The following is a 23641-nucleotide window of genomic DNA, read 5'->3' as shown; positions in this document are numbered from 1 at the left end:
AAATGTATTTCTGAGCTGTATTTCCCCAAATATTGTTGTTACAGGGTGCATATTACGGCTGCGGAGGATATGTGATATATGGGAGCTATAGCTATATCTGAACCTATCAAATTTGGCATACTTATTGTCAGGCCTAATTTGGTTGTATGTGCAAAATTCAATACTATTCTGGCTGATATTAAACGTTTGGTGCACAATAAAAGGCAAATCGGACGGAGATATATATGGGAGCTATATCTAAATTTTGACCGATTATGTCCAATTTCAATAGGGTTCGTCCTTGGGCCAAACAAATGTTGTTTGGATAATTTCATCTCAATCTCGCTTCCTTTTCCAAGTAACAAACAAATGCACAAAGACATAATACCCTTACCACTATGTGGTGTAGGGTATAAATATTGGTATAGACACAAAATCGAATATTTATATTCAACTTTATGCGAAATCATAAATTCCGATAAATTTCATTTTCATTTAATTTGATATTCAAATTTCTGGTTGAGAAAAATATTTAGATATAACAATTTGTAGAGAATCTCTGAATTGTTTCACAAGTTATAACAGACAAACTTATTTAAAATTGTGACCCTTTGTGGCTGAGGTACCAGAAGCGGTACGCAGATATCTATCGTTTTCACAAAATATCATGCGTTGGCAAAAATGTTTGGATTTGTGAAATTGGAAGAGAGTTGGATGCTTTTTTCGATTTTTAAAGCGTTTTTTCTTCTCAAAATTGTGAGCCCCTTTTGGGGAAGGTACCAGAAGGAGTTCGCCGATATATCCCATCTTCATATCTAGACATAATGGAATGAGTGAAATTTGCAGAGAATCGGATGCTTATTTCGGATCTTATGAACGTTTTGATTATTCTAAACTTTGACCCTTTGTGGGGGAGGTACCAGAAGGAATGGTCCGATCTCTAATATCTTAATATCGGATCTTGTGTTGATGGAAATATTGAGATGTACCAAGTCAGAATGGAATCGGATGTTAATTTCGTGATATATGGGCTTCATGAATATTCAAAATGTTAACCCTTTGTGGGTGAGGTACCAGAAGTAGTGAACCGATACATTGTATCTTCATACCTGACCTTAGGTTAATACAAATATTGAGATGTGTGTAATTTGAAGACAATCGGACACTTATATCACATTTTATAAGAGTTATATAATTCCAAATGTTGACCCTTTGTGAGGGAGGTACTTGATGGAGTGGATCGATATCGTCCATTTTCGCCCTAACTCTGATGCAAATATTACGATTAGCATAGTTGAATCAAAATCTGAATATCCTTTCGTTTCCCGTGCAGTAACTTATTTTCTTTGAAAATATTTAAATTTTGTGTGGGAAGTACCGGAAAGAGTGTACCGATATTGTCCATCTCCGCACTCGATCTATGTTTGACAATAATATTACGATGTAACTAGTTTGGACCAAATCGGATACTCCTTTCGAGAGTTATCGAGCACACCAACCAGCCAGACGGACGAACACCCCTAGATGGACTCCAAATGTCCTGAAACGGATTTGGTCCAAATAGACTTAGGGTCTAAAACCCTTATTTCGATGAGACACGATTTGTCCGTATCAAATGATATGTACCCTCTCTAGCCATATTTCTGAGGGTATGAAAAACACCATTCTTCGACGATAGATGCACGCATATTCCTCAGACTAAAATTTTTCATTGACTTGTCATCAACTTGAATGCATCTTCATATCTTACATGACATTGCATATTATCTCTCCCTCTCTCTCCTTCACAACAAATTGCCAAACATTTATTTGTAAATATGGTCGAGTCATATGTCCTCCGTAACGATCTCCTTCTCATCCAGTGTTACAATTAGTATTTGTCTTGTTGACAAAACTGGGGGGAAATTCATTTGCCCTTTGCTCACACCTACAAAAAGACAGTGAGCATTCAAATGTCGACCGGAAGTATGTTGGCGGAAGAAAAAAAAACACCTTAGATTGATAAGTACGAATGTGAAGGAGAAAAACTCCCACGCCATAACCCATTTAAATACGAAGCATTCTCTTGACAAAGTTAGATTTATACTGCGACTACATATATTCGAATGGAAAAAATATACCATTTGATTCGAAGAAATGAAAAACTATCGAGGCTATATTCTCAGAGTTTGTCTTTTGTGTCTGGAATGTGTTGAGCACATCCTTAGGGTGACGTTTTTGATAAATTATAAGGAATATCTTTGAAAGTTAACACTTTAATATGTGCGGAAATAGCAGAGAGGTAACAGTGGGTTTAGTATCAGAAAACTTGTTGTATTTCAAATTTACTTTTATGTAAGAGGGTGAAAATTAAACTTTGTTATGCAAATAACACATTGTAAAGCATTCCTTCTGGTACCTCCCCACAAATGATCAAGGTTGAAGGTAATAGGTTAAATAACCAAAACGATCATAAAATCAGAAATAAGCATTCGATTCTCTTCAAATTACACACATCACAATATTTTTATTAACGCAGTTTCAGATGTGAAGATAGAATATATCGGTCACCTCCTTCTGGTACACCCTCCCAGAGGGTGAAAATGTTGAATATTCATGAAGCTCATAAAACGCGAAATGAACGTCCGATTCCATGCATACTTGGAACATCTCAATATTTCTATCAACACAAACTCTGTTGCAAAGATGTTAGAGATCGAGCCATTTCTTCTACCTCCCCCGTATAGGGTATGACAAAAAAAAAAAAAAAAACGCTCATAAAAATCGAAATATGCATCCAACTTTCTTCAAATTTCACACACACAAACATTTTTGCTAACACGAGATCTGTTGTGAAGATGACACATATCTGCCAACCCCTTCTGGTACCTCACCCACAAAGGGTCACTATTTCCAAAACGTATATCTGTCATAATGAATGTGATATGAATGTGTAATTTATATATTTATAATTTATGTTTACTTCGGTCCGATATATCCACATTTAACAAAAATTTGTGTACAGGGTGAGGTAAAAAAAAACTGCAACAAAGTCAAACGCCATAATTTTTACATTTTTTTAAATTTTATTGAATGAAAGCAAAAAATGTCGGAAATAGCATCAAATTTTAGAATAAGTTCAGATTTGTTCGAATTGGTCACCTATGGCATTCAAACTTCCAATGAAAGAGACTTTGCCCGAATGTTGCTCATCGACAAAGCACTTGCTTGAAGCGATCGACACTTTGGTATTTTTTAGTGCCAACCTGCTTGCTTTCCAAAATACTCCAGACACAATAGTCCAACGGATTGGTATCCGGAGATTTTGGTGGCCATTGTGCGCTGGAAATGAAGCGAAGAACCTCATTTTTAACCATTCTTGGGTGGCGCGTGCTGAATGCAATGTTTGCGTACCCAAGGCTTTAATACAGATTATTTTCGCGATAATATTCGGCATTTATTATGATGCCACAGTCGATTAATACGAGCGGAGAGCGACTATCGGCTGTTATGGCTTCCAACACCATCACCATGGCCGGCGCTTGAGTTCTGGTGGCCAACCGAAAGTGCACATTTTCAGCTGACCTCTTTGGCAAGTAAACACGATGGTTTTCTCATCGGAGAAAACCCAATTCGGCAGTTCACTATTTTCGGCCAAGCGAAGCTCTTTAGAGTCTAGTTTCTTTCTGTTGCCTGTTGAACCGATTTTCAACCAAATTTGAAGCACTTAAATCGGCGGGTATACCAAAATGCTTTCCATTTATACTGATATTAGGCATTTGGTGCACAAAAAACCTGAAATCGGAAAAAGATATATGTGTGGGAACTATATCCTATTCTGAACCGATCATATCATATATAATGTAAAGTAATCGACTGACGTAACAATAAAGCTAGAATCTCGAAATTTTGGGTGAGGGTTACTATCGGTATTGGGGGAATATATAGTGCTTGAAATCTGAAATTTGGTTTTAGTTGCTGTTTGGAGTGTTGGAGTCTGGACTTAGGAGTAGGTTTCGGAAATGTTCACTATAATTGTATAAAAAGTACTTAATATTATTGGGTGGAGGGATGGAGCTGAAATCCTGAAATTTGAATGTCGCTGTTGGTGTCTGTGGTTAAGATATGGAGGAGAAATTGAAAATGCGTGACAAAATTGTACGGCAAGTACTAAATAGGGTGAAGGGAAAGAGCTGGAATCTCGAAATTCCATATTGAGGTCTCTGTTGGTATCTGGAAATAAGATAGGGAGGTGGTTTTGGAAATGTAATTGTACGAAAAGTACTAAATTTGTTATTGGGTGGAGGGTAAAGAATAGAGCTGGAGTTTCGAAGTTTTGGTATTGGAATTCCGGTTGGTGATGGGTGTGTGAATTAAACATGGTTTTGGAAAGGTGTACGAAAATGTCTAAATGATATTAAATTTGGTGCAATTTGATATTGAATGAACATATAGTGCTAAAAATCGTTGTTGATGTGTAGCCTGGACATATGAAGGTGGTTTCAGAAATGTGTTCTATAATTGTACGAAAAGTACTGAATGGCATTATATTTAGTATTGGGTAACGGAATCGGGCTGGAATCCTAAAATTTTTATATTGGGGTTTGTGTTGGTATCTGGACTTGAGATATTGAGGTGATTTACTATAGTTGTATGAAAAGTACTAAATGTAATATTGAATGAAGGAATAGGGCCAAAATCCAAAAATTTTATGTAGATGTTGGTATCTAGGTTTGATATATAGAACGGTTTTGCAATACTTAATTTGGAATTGGGTAAAGGGATAAGGCTTAAATTTTTTGGTGTATAAGAGAATAGTTTTCCTATTATTCTTTCCGAACTATTAACCAGTAAAGAAAGTCCTAAATTTGGGCGGGACCGATTTTATGATACCCTACATCACTATGCTAATTTAGTTGAGCTCCACTTAATAATTAAAAGTTTTTATGGGAGAATTCAATCATACATGCTATGATTATAATTATAATTTAAAGTTCAAAGGACTAAATATGCCGAAGCATTTGTATCTTTTAAATTCGGACTTGTATTGCCCATTTGGTGCGAAATTAATTTGAAATCGGATAAAAATATATATGGGAACTATATCCAAATCTGAACCGATCTCGATAAAATTTGGCAAAGATATTTCTGAGCTGTATTTTATATATTTCCCTGAATATCGTTGTTACGGAGTGCATATTACGGCTGTAGGTAACAAATACAATAAATCGGATGAACAATATATATGGGAGCTATAACTATATCTGAACCGATCTTCACCAAATTGGGCATACTACCTTCTAGACTAAATTTGGTCGTATGTGCCAAATTCCATCCCATTTGGACAAATATTAGACGTTTGGTGCACAATAAAAGGCAAATCGGACGAAGTTATATATGGGAGCTATATCCCAATCTGAACCGATCTCAATAAAATTTTGCAAAGGTATTTCTGAGCTGCATTTGATATATTTCCCCAAATATTGTTGTTACAGAGTGCATATTACGGCTGCGGAGGACAAGCTATATCTAAACCGATTTCGATAAAATTTGGCATACTTATTTTCAGGCCTAATTTGGTTGTACGTGCAAAATTCCATACTATTCGGGCTGATATTACACGTTTGGTGCCCAATAAAAGGCAACTCGGACGAAGATATATATGGGAGCTATATTTAAATTTTTACCGATTATCTCCAATTTCAATAGGGTTCGTCCTTGGGCCAAACAAATGTTGTTTGCAAAATTTCATCTAAATCGGATAATAAATGCGACCTGCATTTTGTTCACAAGAATACATGGAAAGACGGACGGACGGACGGACAGACGGACTGACATGCATAAATCAACTCAGAAAGTGATTCTATGCAGATCATCAAAAGGAAGTATGGGTCTATCTCGTTTCCTTTTGCCTGTTACAAACAAATGCACAAAGACATAATACACTGACCACCTTGTGGTGTAGGGTATAAAAACGTAAAAAATATATGAAACCTTGAAAATCTGAAAACGGTATGGGACGGTGTATAAGGTTTTAATAAAAAAAATTCTGTCAAACTGGACAAATTGATAAAAACTGGGCCTAACACGAACTGTTGGAATGTATCTAAAATGTTAATGTGGACTTTTCGCTGAAGAAGTAGCGGACACTTGCTTATTCTTTATATTTGTCATAAGTTTTGAAAAGCTGAATTTATAGCACATGTCACATAATGCAACCACTGTGCCAATCTACGTAAATACTGAAGAAAATCCGTTATCCTGTGGGCGGAATATAACGACAACATATCTTTGACTTTGAGAAATTCCTTGTGAATAAATTGTTGCAATTGAATGTCACATTCAAATGATCCTGGCAAGGTGGCCAGATTGCGACAGGCAAAATGAACGAGTTTTGAGTTGGGTACATATGTGTGTTGGTAACATTCTTTATGTTTGTAAAATATTTAACAATATTTTTTTTTTCATATGAAGAACACCTTACGCCTACATGGCCTGACTCTCTGCTAGAGACACCCACCCCTTGATAGCAATCATTAGTTCATTTCCCCTATTTAGTTCTTTACGCACGAATAGCAGTGACCCGTTTGTGAGTGTGTGAGTGAGCATTTGAAGCACACGAGTGACATATTCTATGCAAATTGGAATAGAGTTAAGAAAGAACGATTGTGACTGGAATAGGAGATGCATCTGGTTGTTGCGTGTTGCAATTTTGCAACTGAAGTTTCTAAACTTACATTAGGATATGCTAAAGAAATTAGCAAAATAGGGGTCAACAATTTGGGGGGTTGGGAAATTCCTGTTGGGGATGAAAACTTTTTGAGAGAATATAGGGAAACCAAAAGAACCGACTTGCCTAGAGTAGAAATTTAGATTAATCCTTTATATTTCCTTGCAGGGATTAATTTCATCATTTCTGAAAGGAGAGGGAGGGTATACAAATTAGGCCCGGTCGAACTTAATGTCGATTTTAGGAAACACTAAATATTTTTTTCATCCTATTTCCAAAATTCCATGTCGCGAGGATGTTATGATTAAATTTTCAAATTATTCCAAATATAATAATCTCCTTTGCTTATTTCATTTCATGAGATGTTACACTGAAGAGTTCGTGTATTTTATCTTAGCATTTCATTTAAACACTTTCCCCAACATATGTTTCCATTTGTTCATTTCCTTTGGTTAAATAGAAAATTTTAATGATTTTTATATTTCTGATTTTGTGGTTTTATTAGAGCTGATAATGAGTTTCGATAGGAAGGCGTAGGCAACTGCAACCACAACTGCTAGGAACTTTTCCTTCAACAAATAAATATGCTTTTGTCCAATTGACTCACCCCCCACTCTCCGGGGAAAAAAGTTAATAATGTCGATGAAGTATGCATTCGCATCGGCGTCGAGAATGTCAAGCATATTTTTGTTGGAAAATATATTTCCAATTCATGAATAAACGTGATGTGTGGGCGTTTTTCGAGTAGTTAACAAAGAAATGTTCTTCCTTTGGCATTTACAGTGACTGAATATACATGTGACATCCAGACTCACACAAGCAGCGAAATGCATAAATTAGCTGCATGGAATTTTATTTTAAGAAAAGCTTTAAATTTTATTGTTTTATCTATGAAAAGATCTATTTATAACTTCTAGATTTGGTTGGGAAAGTGTAAAAGGAGACGGGAGGGATGCACATATTCTTCTGATGACCCTTACCGAATCACATTCCAAGTAGTTTTTTGTATAACTTTTCGTCAATCTTTAGCCCAGACTTTCTAGAAATACTATGCCATAAAATTCAATTTTTTTTCATAATTACAGAAAAAAATCATTCCATTATGATAATAAAGTCAAAAATCGAAATTGAATTGTTTAGCGGCGATTTGAAAATTTACACCACACAGTAACCCAACTAGATGGGAAATTCCACAATTTTTTAATCTTACGAATTAAGATTCTTGGGAGTCTCTCCATTTGTGTTACACAAAGCCTTCACCAATATTACTGATACAATAAAAAATAAGAGGATAATTATGGTCAAATATTTTAACCCTCAAATGTCCCTAATGGGGTCTTTTTTCAAACTATGGTTAAAACTCCATTTAAACGAAATTATAGGAAGTTAAATTATTCTACAAAGTTATTTGTCATAAAATGCTATTACAGGTCCTGGCATTCATCAAACGCCAGGAAGTCATAAATGCACAGTTTAGGGTCAAAGCTGTACTTCATTTGAAGTTGAAAATAAAATATTCTACATGGTAATATTCATTATTCAGTGTTGTCAAAAAATTCCTAATTTTTCTTTTTGATAATTTTAAATTAACTTTTTCGAGGCTTTTTATTATATTTTTCTCAAAAAAAAAAAAAAAAAAAAAAAAAAAAAAAAAAAAAAAAAAAAATAATAAATAAATAAATAAAAAATATTTTTGAAAATATGATTAGAAATCCTTCTTGTGTACTGTTACGTTAAAACTGTTTTTAGTGTCAAAAAAATGTTGCTGTAAATATTATTAAAATATTAGTTACAGAAATGGCGCCCAACGAAAAATTAGGGTTCACAAATTTAACTTTCTTTCAACTAGTGCCTATTTTATGATTGTTATCATTTAACTCATACCTGATTCGCTCTCAGCTCGTATTAATCGACCGTGGCATCAGAATATATGCCGAATATTATTGCGAAAATATTCTGGAGGGTGTATTAAAGCCTTGGGCACGCAAACATCTTGGCCGCAGACCTTGGACATTCCAATAGGACTCAGCACAATCGCACTCAGCACGCGTCACCCAAGAATGATTACAAAATGAGGTTCCTCGCTTTATTCCAGCGCAAAATCTCCAGATACCAATCCGTTGGACTATAGTGTCTGGAGTACTTTGGAGAGCAAGTTTGGCACTAAAAAATACCAAATTGTCGATCACCTCAAGCAAGCGGTTCGCCAGGAATGGGCCAGAATACCGCAGAGCAACATTCGGGCAGCGTGTGACGGTTTCATTGGTCGTTTGAAGGCTATAGGTGCCAAAGGTGACCAATTCGAACAAATCTAAACTTATTCTAAAATTTTAATGAAATTTAAAAAAAAAATGAAAAAATTATGGCGTTTGACTTTGTTGCAGTTTTTTATTTTACCCTGTACTATAATCCTTCAAAAAGTACCAAGTGGTACTAGATTTGGTATTGGATGAAGGGATAGGTTTAAAACTTAAAAAATTTGTTATTGCCATAACTTTGGGTGTCGAGGATTGAGATATGAAGCGAATTTCCAAATGAGTTGCAAAATTATACGAAAAGTACAAAATGTCAAACTTGGTATTAGGTGTATGTAAAGGGGTTAATTTCTGATATTTGATATTAAGTTCATTGTTGGAATCTGGTTTTGGGATCTGGTGGAGGTTTTGCAAATGTGTCCTATAATTGTTCAAAAAGCAAATGGTACTAACTTAGAAGTCCATGGACTTTATCTTAAAATGGCAATGATATTCTTTTAATATATTGATTACACACATAGATGACCTCTGTAGAGGCTCAAGGGGTCTTATAGATGACCAATATATCATTCCTATACGCCTTCTCGAAGAAGGCAGCAAGTGATCAATAGGTTTTCTCATAGAAAACCAATACGTACCTTCAAATTCAAATCCGATATGTCTTCTTATAGAAGACCAAAAGCACTCCCAAATGGCCAAAAGACCTTCTCACAGAATATCAAACTTTATTCAACCTTTTCTGGAAATCTTAATTTTTATTTATTTATTTTTTTTTTTGAAAACAGAAAAATGTCTGACAAATTGTCAAACGTTAAAGTATATTCCAATATTATTTTCCTTATGGCTCTGTATTTTCAAATTGGCGCCATTTCAATCCCACCACTCGCTATTGCATATTCCCCAATCTGTTCCCATTCACTCATAAAATGAGGAAACTCAACTCTGTTTCCTGTTGTGTGGTGATATACAAACAGGCACACACTCAAAAGCAAACAATGCCATGAATCACTCACACACACACATATCTGCAAACACTTCAAATGTGTGGTGGAAAAGTGTGTGGGTGCCAAACGTGTGGTAGTGGTGATTGTGGAACTTTGCCACATCAAACAACAAGTAGTTGTAGGAATAGACTGTTCCCAGCACTTGTTGCTAAAGGAACCTCATGACGATGAGAGATAATTACGTTGTTAGTATTGGTGGTGGTGGTGGCGGTGGTAGTGATAAGAAAAAATACGGATGATGGAGGGCACAGTGAAAGCTAGATAAAGTAAAGCTATGCGTAATGATATCTATGATGCGGTGGTAGTGGTGCTGATGGTCGTCGTCGTGTGTGGTGGATGCTATTACCAAAGAACACTTCTTGGCGTAGTTGTTGTTTCTGTTGCAAATGAGGGTGGTTGTTTATATTGTTGTAGTGTAGTTAGCGTAAAAAAGCAACAGTGTTACAAGCAATGACAATCGCACGCATACACACACGTATACTGCCATACTTCACCATTAGACGAAGTCGGTGTGGCCACTGTTCGTTTAGAACAACACCAAACAGAACGGCAAATGACACAGCATCGCATCGCTTCGCACCGTCCCCATATAAGAGCCATGGATGTCAGCAAATATTCTGCAAAAGTTAACCGACATTTGACCTGTGAACAACACGACACAACAAAACACAAAAAATCCTCTAAACTCCTTCAATTGATAGCTTAACTGTGAAGTGGCAAGAAATATTCTGTCATTGGCAAGTGAAGAAAAAAATATAAAAAAAAACAAAAATTCGAGAAGGCGAATTTGAACTGGTTGCAGTTGCTCGCCCGAAATTGGTTTCAATTCAAACGAAAAGTGTTTTTGGAATCGCAGTTTTTTGCAAAGTTTACAAGTTAAATAAAAATAAAAATTTATAGTAAATTTTTGAAAAGTTAACAAACAATTTGAAGAATTAAACTCGGGTTTCAAAATTAAATAAAAGTAAGTGATTTTCTATTTTTTTTAGAATTGTTAAAATAAGGACCAGTACAAATTTCTTTTGTGAATAAAAAAATAAGAAAACTTTTATAAAATTATTGTAAAATTAGAAAATACTTAATAACATTTAAAATGTTACGAATATATTTTACAAGTGTTTCAAAATCTACGAGAAGATTTGTTATAAAAAATAAAAAAAATAATAATTAGCCCAAATATATTTGAATTTTCAACAATATTTCTTAATTTCGACATTTTAATTATTAGTAACAATTCTTTAACAAATATTGAATTTTATAATCTACCACATCCAGAAATATTGAAAGTTGGCAATTACAAAATACAATTTGGCAATAATTAAAAAAAAACTTCACCCATATTAAGAAAATATTTAAATCCCAATTTCTAGAAGTGATTGGCATCCAAACCCGTATCCAAAAACTATATTTGTAGAAGACTCCATAAATGATATATTTATTATCGGAACACAATTCTAAGTCGATAAACGGATGTCTGTCCGTCTGTTGAAATCGAGATAGAGGCCAAAACTAAAATAAATAATATTTGGCGAAAACGATAGGTTTCATATTTAAAATTGGCTATATCGATTCATAGAACTATATATGAATCGTATAGCCGAAATATAATGGTACCAAAATATACAATATTTCGGAGCTAAATATCTCCAAATTGTTTTCCAATGGTGGAGAGTATAAAAGGGCAAAATAAAAAAAAGAAACTTCGATATATATAATTGAAAAATATAAAATATATGAAAAAATATTTCCAATCGTCTACACATTTTATATGAAATTTATATATAAAATTTGCCAAATTTGAAGGGAATCGAACACTCACATCCAATTTTATGCAAAAACATAAATTCCGATAAATTACATATTCATATCAGATTTCTGGTTAAGAGAAATATTTAGATATAGCAAGTAATAAAGAATCGCCGACTTGTTTCGCAAGTTATGACAGATATAAGTATTGGAAATTGTGACCCTTTCATCTTCAGAACAGATCTTGCATTAGCGAAAATATTTGGATGTGCGAAATTAGAAGAGAGTTGGATGCTTATTTCGCTTACTTAAAAAAAGTACTGCAACAAAGTCAAACGACATAATTTTTACATTTTATTATTTAACATTTTTATTGATTTAAATATTATTTATTTTAAAGCAAAAAAATGTCGAAAATATCATCAAATTTTAGAATAAGTTTAGATTTGTTCGAATTGGTCACCTTTGGCACGAATTATGGCCTTCAAACGGCCAATGAAATCGTCACACGCTGCCCGAAAGTTGCTCTGGGGTATTTTAGCCCATTCCCGGAGAAGCGCTAGCTTGAGGTGATCGACAGTTTGGTATTTTTTAGTACCAACCTTGCTTTCCAAAATAGCCGAGACACAATAGTCCAAGCGATTGTTATCAGAGATTTTGGTGGCCATTGTGCGCTGGAAATAAATCGAGGAACCTCATTTTGTAAGCATTCTTAGGTGGCGCGTGCTGAGTGCGATGTTGCTGAGTCCTGTTGGATTGTTCAAGGTCTGCGGCCAAAATGTTTGCGTGCTCAAGGCTTTAATATACTCTCCAAAATATTTTCGCGATAATATTCGTAATTTATTCTGATGCCATAGGTCGATTAATACGACCATTGGCTGTTATGGCGGCCCACACCATCACCATGTCCCGCGCTTGAGTTCTGCTGGCCAACCGAAGGTGCACTTTTTCAGCTGACCTCTTTGGCAATTAAACACGATCATTTTATTTGTTTACAAACTGCTGGACAACGAATGTTTTCTCATCGGAAAAAAAAAACAAATTCGGCAGTTCACCACTTTCGGCCAAGCGAAACAACTCTTTAGCTCTTTTGAGTCTATTTTCTTTCCGTTGCGGTGTAAGTTCTCCGAGCTCATTTTCAATATTTGCCGAATGGAATATTGCGACAGCAACTCTTAGCTCTTTTGAGTCTATTTTCTTTCTGTTCTACGGTGTATGTTCTTGCACTTTTTGGAATTTCAATGACTTTACATCGAGCTCATTTTTTAATATTTGCCGAATGGAATATTGCAATGTGTTCACCTCACGAGCCATTTTTCGGTCACTTCGACACGGGTTTCGATCAAGTCGCTTCCTTACTTCTCGAACCGTTTCTGCTGAGGTTGTTGTTTTCTTGCGTCCTCTTCCTTCCGTCCACATTGGGCTATCCTACCAGTATCACGGTAACGAGCGATAATACAAGACACAAAAAATGTGTTCTCATTGAAATGCTGGAGTGCTCTAACGATAGCCACTTGTGGTTTTCAAGCCAAATATAAAGAAATCACACTATCACGCTTAAATTCCATCACGAATAACTTTTTTTCTGGAAAATTTGCACCAAAATGTTTTTGTACACTTGTAAACAATATAATGAGATGTCACTGGAAAAATTTTAACAGCTGTCGGACGAGTGGCTTAGAAATGACAGCAGTCTAAAGTTGCTTGCAGTTTTTTTTGATCTCACTCTGTAATTCGGAATATTAATCTGGGAAAGATTACTCCATACATCATCTGATTTTTATATTCTACAACAAGATTTTGAATTTTAACATAGGATTTCTTCCCATCTGTCGTTATAGAACTCATAATTGTTTTCAATGAACGCGAATATTTTGGCCGAAAGCTTGGCTTAAGAAATAAACCTTATTTTGAAAAACAGTCCATCTCAGTAGTAATTAGGACATTATTCATAATTTATTGTTTCGTTGACTGGTTTTATATTCGGTCAGTTTTTTTTTCTCAGTACTACTATGGTGGGGTAAAGCTACTAGATGATTTCAATATTTTTTCTAAGTGTGCCCGACTTCTGCCAATTTTGTGTACGTATTTGTAAATAAAAACAAAATATTTTCAAAATCAGTGATTGGAAGAAACTTAAATTGTGGGACGCGCATTAATGATATGCACCAGATTTGCCACGGAATTGAAAGGTGGAACACTTAGGATCATATTTTTTAAAGGGAACATCCAGGTATTTTATTCATCTTTCGCGCTATTTTATTCATTTTAGAAAGGAACAAAAAAAAAAATCAAATAAATGAAAACAACTTGTTGCCTATAATTTTAAATAATCCTGATAGGAAGCGGGCATAGCCTCTGGACTGTATTTCCGTAGTTTTATGAAGCTGTTCTACCTCCTTATTGTACCATGAGTACTACCTTTGTTATGAAAATGCGTTTTTGATTGGAATTTTTGTCACTAAAATATGTAAATATTTTCCTTATTTTATACAGGTATACAGGTATTAATTCATACTTTGAATACCGTAGATATTGAATAAAAACCAATAAATAACCATAATTCATGAGACTTTTTAGGCACTATCCCGCCACTCTAAAAATATATATTTTTCTACCAAAATTTCCTAAAAAAATATTTTCCAGATTGTACATTATCATTAAAGTAATCGTTTATAATTAAGTAATAACTTTACATAAAATAAATTATCGTGTCTGTAACGTGACATTCCATACAGGTTGTATTTACGCATATTTTTATATTGAAAAGATTTTGCATACATGCCATGAAAGTCCTCTCAAAATGCCCAAAATCCTTTGGGACCGCCAACACATTGATAATTCAAAAGATATTTGCCAGACAATATTCGAACACACACTTGCTATTCAAAACATATCAGTGAGGTGGGAATACGCTTCAAGCGGCTATCTTTTCCAATACAGCATGCCACACATACATAGGTTTGTATTCTTCTATTTTATTTTGTTTTTATGTTGGCGTTTACTTTACCTTGATTGTTTTCGCCATGGAATGTAATTGCCCAAAAACATATGCTTTGCAAAACAAACCTTGAAGTTTTTTTTTTCTATAAAAATCTCAAAGTCTTATTACGTGTATTGAGAGAGGCAGGATTTATTTTCCTATTTTTTTTTTAGTTAAAATACTGGCAAATTGCGTCATAGTTTGTGTTGAAATAAAATGAATGCAAAATCACAAAATCACTAGTGTGTGGGAAGTCGCCAATACTATTCATTTCGATGAAAGAAATTTTGCAAATATCGAAACTAATGATGGATTGCAAAATAGCGTAGGTCTTTTATGCGTATACGTAGTTTAAACTCACTATTAAGTATACGCAGGAGGGCATTTTTTAAGAATGATAAAAAAGAAGTAAATCGTATGCAGCCAATTTCGTTCAAAATTATACAGGGTGGGAAAATATGAGGTAGGCACATGAATATAATATTTCAGATGCAAAATTCCTTTTGGGAACCTTTAAAGTGGCATTTTCTGAAAATTTCATGGAAATTCGTATAACTTAATACAAAGGGAACTTTAGGTGTTATAACGGACTTACATAGGGTAAATAGGATTGAAATTTCTATATAGACGCACAAACAAAGTTTTCTCATTATTATACCGTTAGTGTATAAATCATTTGATACGGCCAAAACGAGCCTTATTGAAATAAGGGTTTTAGATCTTAGGTCTCTTTGGACCAAATTCGTTTCAGGGCATTTGGAGTCGATCTAGTGATGTCCATTCATTCGTCCATCTGGTTCGTGCGTACGATAACTCTCAAAAGGAGTTTCCCGTTCACTCCAAGCTTGGTACACCGTAATATTATTATCAAACTTAGCTCGCCCTTCTGGTACATCCTCCACAAAAGGTCGAAATTTTCAAAAAAAAAAAAAAAAAAAAAAAATATTTTGCTGCACAGAGAGAGAAACGATAATCCGTTTTTTTTTTTGCTCCAACAAAGGGTTAAAATTTTGAATAATTATAACTCTTATAAAATGTGATGTAAAAGTCCGATTGTCTTCAAATTACGGACATCAAAGTATATATATTTTTTTTTAACCCAAAGTCTGGTGTGAATATGATATATATCGGTCCACTCCTTCTGGTACCACCCCCAAAAGAGGTCAACATTTTGAATATCCAATAAGTTAATAAAACACGAAATTAACATCCGATTACATTCAGACAATATTTCCATCAACATAACATATGTTATAAAGATGGTAGAGACCAGACCATTTCTTCTTGAACCTCCCTCACATAGAATTCAAGATTTTGAAAAACAGAACGCCCAAAGAAAGAGAAATATGCATCCGGTTCTCTCCATGTTTCACACATACAAACATTTTTTTCTAATACAAGATCTGTTCTGAATATTATATATACATATCTCATATAAATTGAAGGAAGTAGTCGATATCTAGCACGTCGCATTTATATCGTATTTATTTAGGTCCAATACGAAAGGGACAATACTGGCTCATTCCTTCGGAACCAACTCCATAGAGGGTAAACAATTTGAATTATCATAACAGAAGTCAAAATATATTTTAAAATAATCGAACATTGGCTGAGGGGGTACATCTGTCGACAAAATCGACTGATACTCTTTAACTAGTAATCTCAATATTAAATTTCAGAATCTCCCTTCACCGAACATACAATTTAGTACCACATAGTACTATTTGAACAATTATAGTACACATTTCCCACACCACCTTGATATCTTAACCACAGACACCATTAGAGACCTCAATTTGAAATTTGAAAATTCCAGCCCTTTGCCTTCACCCAATACCGAATTTAATACCATTTAGTACTTTTCAAAAAATTATAGTACACATATCCAAAACCACTTCAAAATCTCAATTGTAGATACCAACAGTGACATATATATCTAATTTCAGGATATCAGCTCTATTTTATTTCATTAAGTATTAATTTAGTATCATTAAGTATTTTTCGTACAATTCTAGTACATATTTCCGAAACCACCTCCATATGTTCAAGCTACACATAAACAGCGATACCCGAATTTCAAGCACTCTCGGTCCAGCCAATACCAATTATAGTACTATTTAGTACTTTTCGTACACTAATAGCACACATTTCCCGGTTACACATGAACAGCGACCGTAATACCAAATTTCAGATTTCAATCCCTATCTGTTCACCCAATACCAAATTCTACCAAACATACTACTACTTAGTACTTTTTGTGCACTTGTATTCCAAAATCACCTCCTTATCACAAATCTACCACCAACCGGGTCCTCAATACAAATGTTCAAAATTCCAGCTTTATCAGTTCCTCCTAACCCACTCAGTACACCCAGTACACATTTCCAAAACCACCTTCATATATCAAATATATTTTCCAAGCTTGATCCCCATGCTAAGTTTTTAGCTCTACCCGTTCACATAATACCAAAAGGTACTATTCTAATACATAATGTTAATGGTACTATTTCGTACCATTTTAGAACTTTTCGTAGCCTTAAGGTTCGAATATCGAAAAACCTTTTGTACCTCTAACCTGCACTCCATGGCAGACAATACCAAACTGTACCAAATATAATATAATTTAGTACTTTTCGTGCACTTTTAGTACACATTTCCACAACCACCTCTTTATTGCAACCTAGCACCAACAGAGACCCCAACACAAAATTTCAAAATATCAGCTGCATTTGTTCATCCTAATCCAAATTGTTCCAAATTTGGTACCATTTAGTACAGCTCACACACTTAGTGGCCCATTTCCAAAACCACCTTCATATATCAAATGCATTTTCCAACCTTTACATTTTAGATATTTAGTACCAAATTTATGTAACCTTAAATTTCGAATTTCCAAAAAACACTTTGGTACATCTATTCTGCACTCGCTTAGTGCCCCTCTTTCCAAATCAGAATTATAGCTCATTCCGTTTGTCAAATACAAAGATTCAAATTGTAGTACATTTTGGTACTTTTCGTATTTTTTTAGTACGAATTTCCAAAAAACCCAACCTTATCAAATGCCTACGTATCCTTAATTTTTTAATTTCCATAAATCCTTTGGTATGCACTCCCTTAGTGCCCCTCTTTCCAAATCAGAATTCTAGCTCATTCCGTTTGTCCAATGCCAAGTATTCGATATGTAGCACATTTTAGTATTTTTCGTATTCTTTTAGTACGAATTGCCGAAAATCCAGCCGTATGACATACGTACGCACCAAGACTGACCCTCTTGCCAAATTCCAGCTTCAGCCGTTTTGTCTGGTCGTTGAGTCTCAAAAAAGGTACTAGATGGAGTGGGCGACTTTGCCCATTTCAAAGCGAACTTGACCTATGTTCGATGGAAATATTAGGATGTATCAAATTTAAAGGATATCGTATAATTTCTACTAGAGTTATTGTGCGTACAGACAGGCAGGTGGACGAATATGTCCTGATCGACTTCAAATGTCCTGAAAAGGATATAGTTCAAGGAGACCTGGGCCTAAATACGGTTTTCTGATGAAACAAAATTTGACCGTATCGCATGGTATGCCCATGGTAAAATTAAGCAAAATTTCAAATAAGCATTCCCATCTCTGCATTTTCTGTAATTTACCTTATCAAATTACACTGCATAGAAAACAGGTTCCCATCTCTGATGGATGGATTTAAATAAATATTTTGACAATGAGATATTGTCAAGTGAATAATTTTGAAAAAAAAAAAAAAAAAAAAAATGGTAAACATATGATTGCATGACTTTCCCTTCTACCATGGGTGTGTCTTATTCTACCATGGGTATGTCCCTGTTCCTAATTTTATTATCTCAACTTTTGAAGAATTTTTTTCTTGATATACCAAACAGTTCCCCATATCTTAACTCTTTTTTCGAAATAGGGTTTATATGTGGATAAAACTTTTTCCATTTTGAGGTAATTAAATGAAAACAGAACTTCGTTTCGTCATTGCCTAGGAAGTTATTTTTTCTGACTCAGTAGTTTTTCAACACCAATAAAATGTTTTCATTTTATTATTTTCCAATCAAAAATGCCGCCAACAGTTGTAGTTTTGGGCAATATTTTTGGATGAACCTTCCCTGCCTCACTAACAAATCAATTTAAACCCTTCCTCATCCTATATAACATTCATGAGAATGATACTAAAGAATATATATTTCACAAAGAAAAATCCTCACACAAAATGCGGACAAGCAAAGAAAAAAAAAAAAAGAAACAATCAAAAGCTATCCTGTCATTTTCCAAAAGAAAATAATAAACAACCGTTAATATGGAAAAATTAAAAAATAACAACATCCTCTCCCAGTGACCCCAAAACAATTCACTGTCACACATAAAGGATTTTAATAGAATTCCTTGACAATAATTGATTTCAAGTGTCCTTAAGCAATGGCAAGCAGTTTGTTTCAACCTCTCGACTTGACTCGACTCGGCGGCAGCAGCAGGAGCAAGCAAAGGAAACGTCATAACGCTAGATGATGTCCCAGCAAAAAAAAAAAGAGAAAAAACTTTAAGGTTGAGGCAAAAAAAAAAGCCAAAGAGACTACAATGAAGACTAAGAAGCTGGCAAGCAAATGAATGGGCGCTAGAATAGAAGCAAAGAAAAAAAAAAAGAAATGATTATGAAAATGAGAAAATATGCGAAAACGCGCAACATATGAAAATGCCCTCAAGTTATAAACAAAATAGAACAATAACAAAAGGGGACAACCACACCACACACTCTGTAGTGGCAGAGTACGTGTTTGTGCCGGGCATTCTGCAGAAGTGGTAATAGGGAAATGACCGGGCCAGCAGTGGTCAAATGTAATAAAAACACCAATACCACTACCATCACCACCACCACCACCGCCGTCGTCATCGTTGTATTTATATGTGTTGTAGGCAAGCCAAACAAAACCTATCACATCTTTAATAATTCCAAATTGCATGTTAGCATTTTGTGAATATCGAAATAACACCCACACAAGGAGTGGGCTATGTCATAGATCGAACATTAATAACGATGTTGAAGTGTTACTGAGATTTGAGTTTGACAAATAAAAAAAAAGTAATTTATTTCTTTTAAGGATGGTAGATTTGTTATGGAAAATAATGAAATACTCATGGTACTCGGAGCAGACAATCTTATGACTCATATCTTAGAAATATCCGAAATTTCTAAAATTCTGCCTATGAATTCAAAGGGTATATTCCTGTGCCTCGTGAAAATAAAGTGTTATTTCCCTGTGGACAAAATTCACGCCATCCCATATAGAGTCATTCTAAAAATTTTAAACTATCTTTTGAAGGATATATCCGATTATGTCCTACCTAGGAACATTAAAATAAAAGGGTGTACCAAAAAAAACTCAATTTTTAAATTTGGCCACATTCGAAGTCTAATTTTTTGGCATTTGATTAATTTTTAGTGTTTGCTTGTGGAAGGTACGAGATTATTAAAAATAGAGCACCACACAAATGAACAACACACTCCCATTGTGAAATTGTTTTATCAAAATGGCCATAAACTTCGAACTGAAGGCAGTTGAACATAGACAGCGAAGGGAGTTCGTTAATTGGGTTTGGGGAGATAATATGAAAATCCTCGAGCGATTCAAGAGAAACAAATACTTAGCATGTGGCATAGATTTTGGAATGGAGGAATCATTGAATTTTTTTTATGAAAACAAGTAAAAAAGTATCGTCGGTTTTACCGACAGATCTAGACCCTCAACCAATTTTCGATTATTTTAAAATATTTTGACTTCTGTTATGATTATTCCAAAGTTTGACCCACTATAGAGTATGTTCGAAGGAAAATGGAATGTGCCAATATTGTCCATTTCGTAGCGGACCTACATATAGAGGGTGAGATAAAAAAAACTGCAACAAAAGTCAAACGCCATAATTTTTAATTTTTTTTTCATTTTATTGAATGAAAGCAAAAAATTTCGGAAATATCATCTAAAATAAGTTTAGATTTGTTCGAATTGGTCACCTTTGGCACGAATTATGGCCTTTAAACGGCCAATGAAACCGTCACGCGCCGCCTGAATGTTGATCTGCGGTATTTTGGCACCTTCCCGGAGAAGCACTTGCTTGAGGTGATCGACACTGTGGTATTTTTTGTGCCAACCTTGCTTTCCACAATACTCCAGACACAATAGTCCAACGGATTGGTGTCCGGAGATTTTGGTGGCCATTGTGCGCTGGAAATGAAGCGAGGAACCAAATTTTGTAACCATTCTTGAGCGGCGCGTGCTAAGTGCGATGGTGCTGAATCCTTTTGGAGAGTCCAAGGTCTGCGGTCAAAATGTTTGCGTACCCAAGGCTTTAATACACTCTCCAGAATATTTTCGCGATAATATTCGGCATTTATTCCGATGCCACGGTCGATTAATAGGAGCGGAGAGCGACCATCGACTGTTATGGTGGTCCACACCATGGCCGGCGCTTGAGTTCTGGTGGCCAACCGAAGGTGCAGATTTTCAGCTGACCTCTTTGGCAAGTCATTATTTGATCATTTTGTTTGCTTACAAACTGCTGGACAACGAATGTTTTCTCATCGGAGAAAGATCGGCAGTTCACCTTTTTCGGGCAAGCGAAGCAAATCTTTAGCTCTTTTGAGTCTCTTTTCTTTCTGTTGGGGTGTAAGTTCTTGCATTTTTTGGAATTTCAATGGCTGTACCCCGATCTCATTTTTCAATATTTGCCGAATGGAATATTGCGATTTGTACAGCTCACGAGTCATTTTTCGGCCACTTCGACGCGGGTTTCCATCAAGTAGGTTCTTTGCTTTCCGAACAATTTCTCCTGATGTTGCTGGTATCTTCCGTCCACGTCCTTGACGTCGGGCTACGCTACCAGCATCACAGTAACGAGTTTTATAATAATTTAGGTTATTCAAAACTTTTACCGTTTGTAGGGGAGTTACCAGCATTAATGGTTCGATCTCTATTATCTTTACTACAGATCTTGTGTTGATGGAAATATTGAGATGTGCCATATCTGAATGGAATCGAATGTTAATTTCGCGTTTTATGAGCTTCATGAATAATTAAAATTTAGGCCCTTTGTGAGGCAGGTACCAGAAGGAGTGGACCGATATAAGATAAGACGTTGGGTTAATAAAAATATTGTGATGTGGGTAATTTGAAGACAATCGGACTCTTACATTACATTTATATAAGAGTTAAAATTATTCAAAATGTTAACCCTTTATGGAGGAAGTACTTGATGGGGTGGATAAATATTGTTCATGTTCGCACCTAACCTAGCACTGATGCAAATGTTAGGATGTGCAAAGTAGGAGCAAAATCAGAACATACTTTCTCATTCTGTGAAGCAAAATATATATTTTTTTTGAAAATTTCGACCTTTTGTGTGGGAGGTACCAGAATAAGTTGACCGATAATGTCCATCTCCGAACCGATAATAATATTCCGATGTAGTTTGCACCAAATCGGATACTCCCTTCAACAGTTGTCGTGCGCACCAGCCAGACAGACAGATGAACGGACATCGCTAGATCGACTCCAAATGTCCTGAAAACGAATTTGGTCCAAAGAGACCTAGGGTCTTAAACTGTTATAACGATATGGTACGTTTCGGATTTATCAAGTGATATATACCCTCTGTAGCCATATAGCTGAGTTTATTCTAATTTTTTGACCACTAACACAGCTCAAAGAGAGGTTCATCATAGTATGGTGTGCAATACCTCGAAATATACATTTTATATATTCTTCGTCAGCATAAAATCCTATGTCGATTTAGTGACGTCCGTCCGTCTGTCTATAGGTTCGTCTATGCAAATCAATCTAGCTTCCGAATAAAATGGAGTAGTTAGATAAATTATTATTCAGATGCGTTTGAGGCCTGCAGGACTTTTGGTATTGAAAAATGAGATATATAGTTCCTCCTTGTGGCATAGGCCCCATATAACTGTACCGATATTTAGAATTTATGAGGAAACCGCTAAATGTAAACAGCTCTCGAAAGCATTATGAATACCGAAATCAGGAGGCAATGTGGCATGGGGATTCAAGTTAGTTATTTTTTAGTTCAGTACACCCATTCTTTAACGTATGAGTGATTTCATAAATGTTATGTATTTCATATCACTCATACGCAGTTTTCATGCAAAGGGAAACCACGGATCTAGATATGGAACTTTTTCGTTCGATCAAATAGGTTGGCACAACTCTAATAGCCTGTTCACAGAACTTTTGTGTAAGGCAGACAAACAATTGCTACCCAGACAATAAAGTTTTTATTTTAGTTCATTTACTTTTTTCGTCTGGGAAAAAAGCTCTTTTTACTTATTGCCCTTCTGTCAAAAATTTGTTTATGTTTCCAAAAAGAAAATTTGTTTATATTTTTTAAAAATGATTGCCTCCGTTGGTTTTGGACTTTCCATTTTAAATAAAAGTATGAATAGGGGTGACGGAAATATCAGTCTTTTTTTTTCTTTGATAGGGGTTGATGTCGCTTGTGCTGTATTTGAATATTGGTCTGAAGTTGTGGGAGTAACAACAGCAACGATAGTTGAAGGTCTGGGTGGCGTAAGTTCCAAAACAAGAGGCTCTTTCCTATTTGTACCGAAGGTTATTCCATCAGGTGATGCCGCTTTTGATAGCTGGCATATCCTATCGATATCCCTTTCGATATCTGTCAACGAATTTTGATAGGAAGGTCCTCCGCCTGTGCCTTTCATTTGCTTTATATTTTCAGTTATTTTGGCCTTCGTTCTACATTTCATATCTGCCCATATCTAAAACCTAAGCGTTTTAAATACTGTTGTAAAACAAATGGCTGTTAGTGTACCCTTTTCCAATCAGATCCACTTCGCATTGGAGGTCCAACCGAATTTATTTTTTGTGCCACAACATCCCATTTGGATTCAATTTCGACTTTCGACTTCCCAAATATCGGGCTTGAAGTTG

General features: G+C 35.2%; 1 protein-coding gene across 1 annotated transcript in view; it reads left to right on the top strand.

Annotated features, from left to right (window-relative positions):
• The first annotated feature begins 10564 nt into the window (after window positions 1-10564).
• LOC101898191 (allatostatin-A) overlaps window positions 10565-23641 on the top strand; it is a 41506-nt gene continuing 28429 nt past the window's right edge. The window contains exon 1 of the mRNA XM_005182068.4: window positions 10565-10911. The gene's annotated coding sequence lies outside the window, so the exon portion shown is untranslated. The remainder of the gene's footprint in view (window positions 10912-23641) is intronic.

The sequence above is a fragment of the Musca domestica genome, unplaced genomic scaffold (genome assembly GCF_030504385.1).
Source record: "Musca domestica strain aabys unplaced genomic scaffold, Musca_domestica.polishedcontigs.V.1.1 33, whole genome shotgun sequence".
In the NCBI taxonomy this organism is placed as follows: Eukaryota; Metazoa; Arthropoda; class Insecta; order Diptera; family Muscidae; genus Musca; species Musca domestica.
The sequence above is the reverse complement of the archived record's forward strand: the minus strand, read 5'-3'. Positions and strand labels throughout refer to the sequence as shown.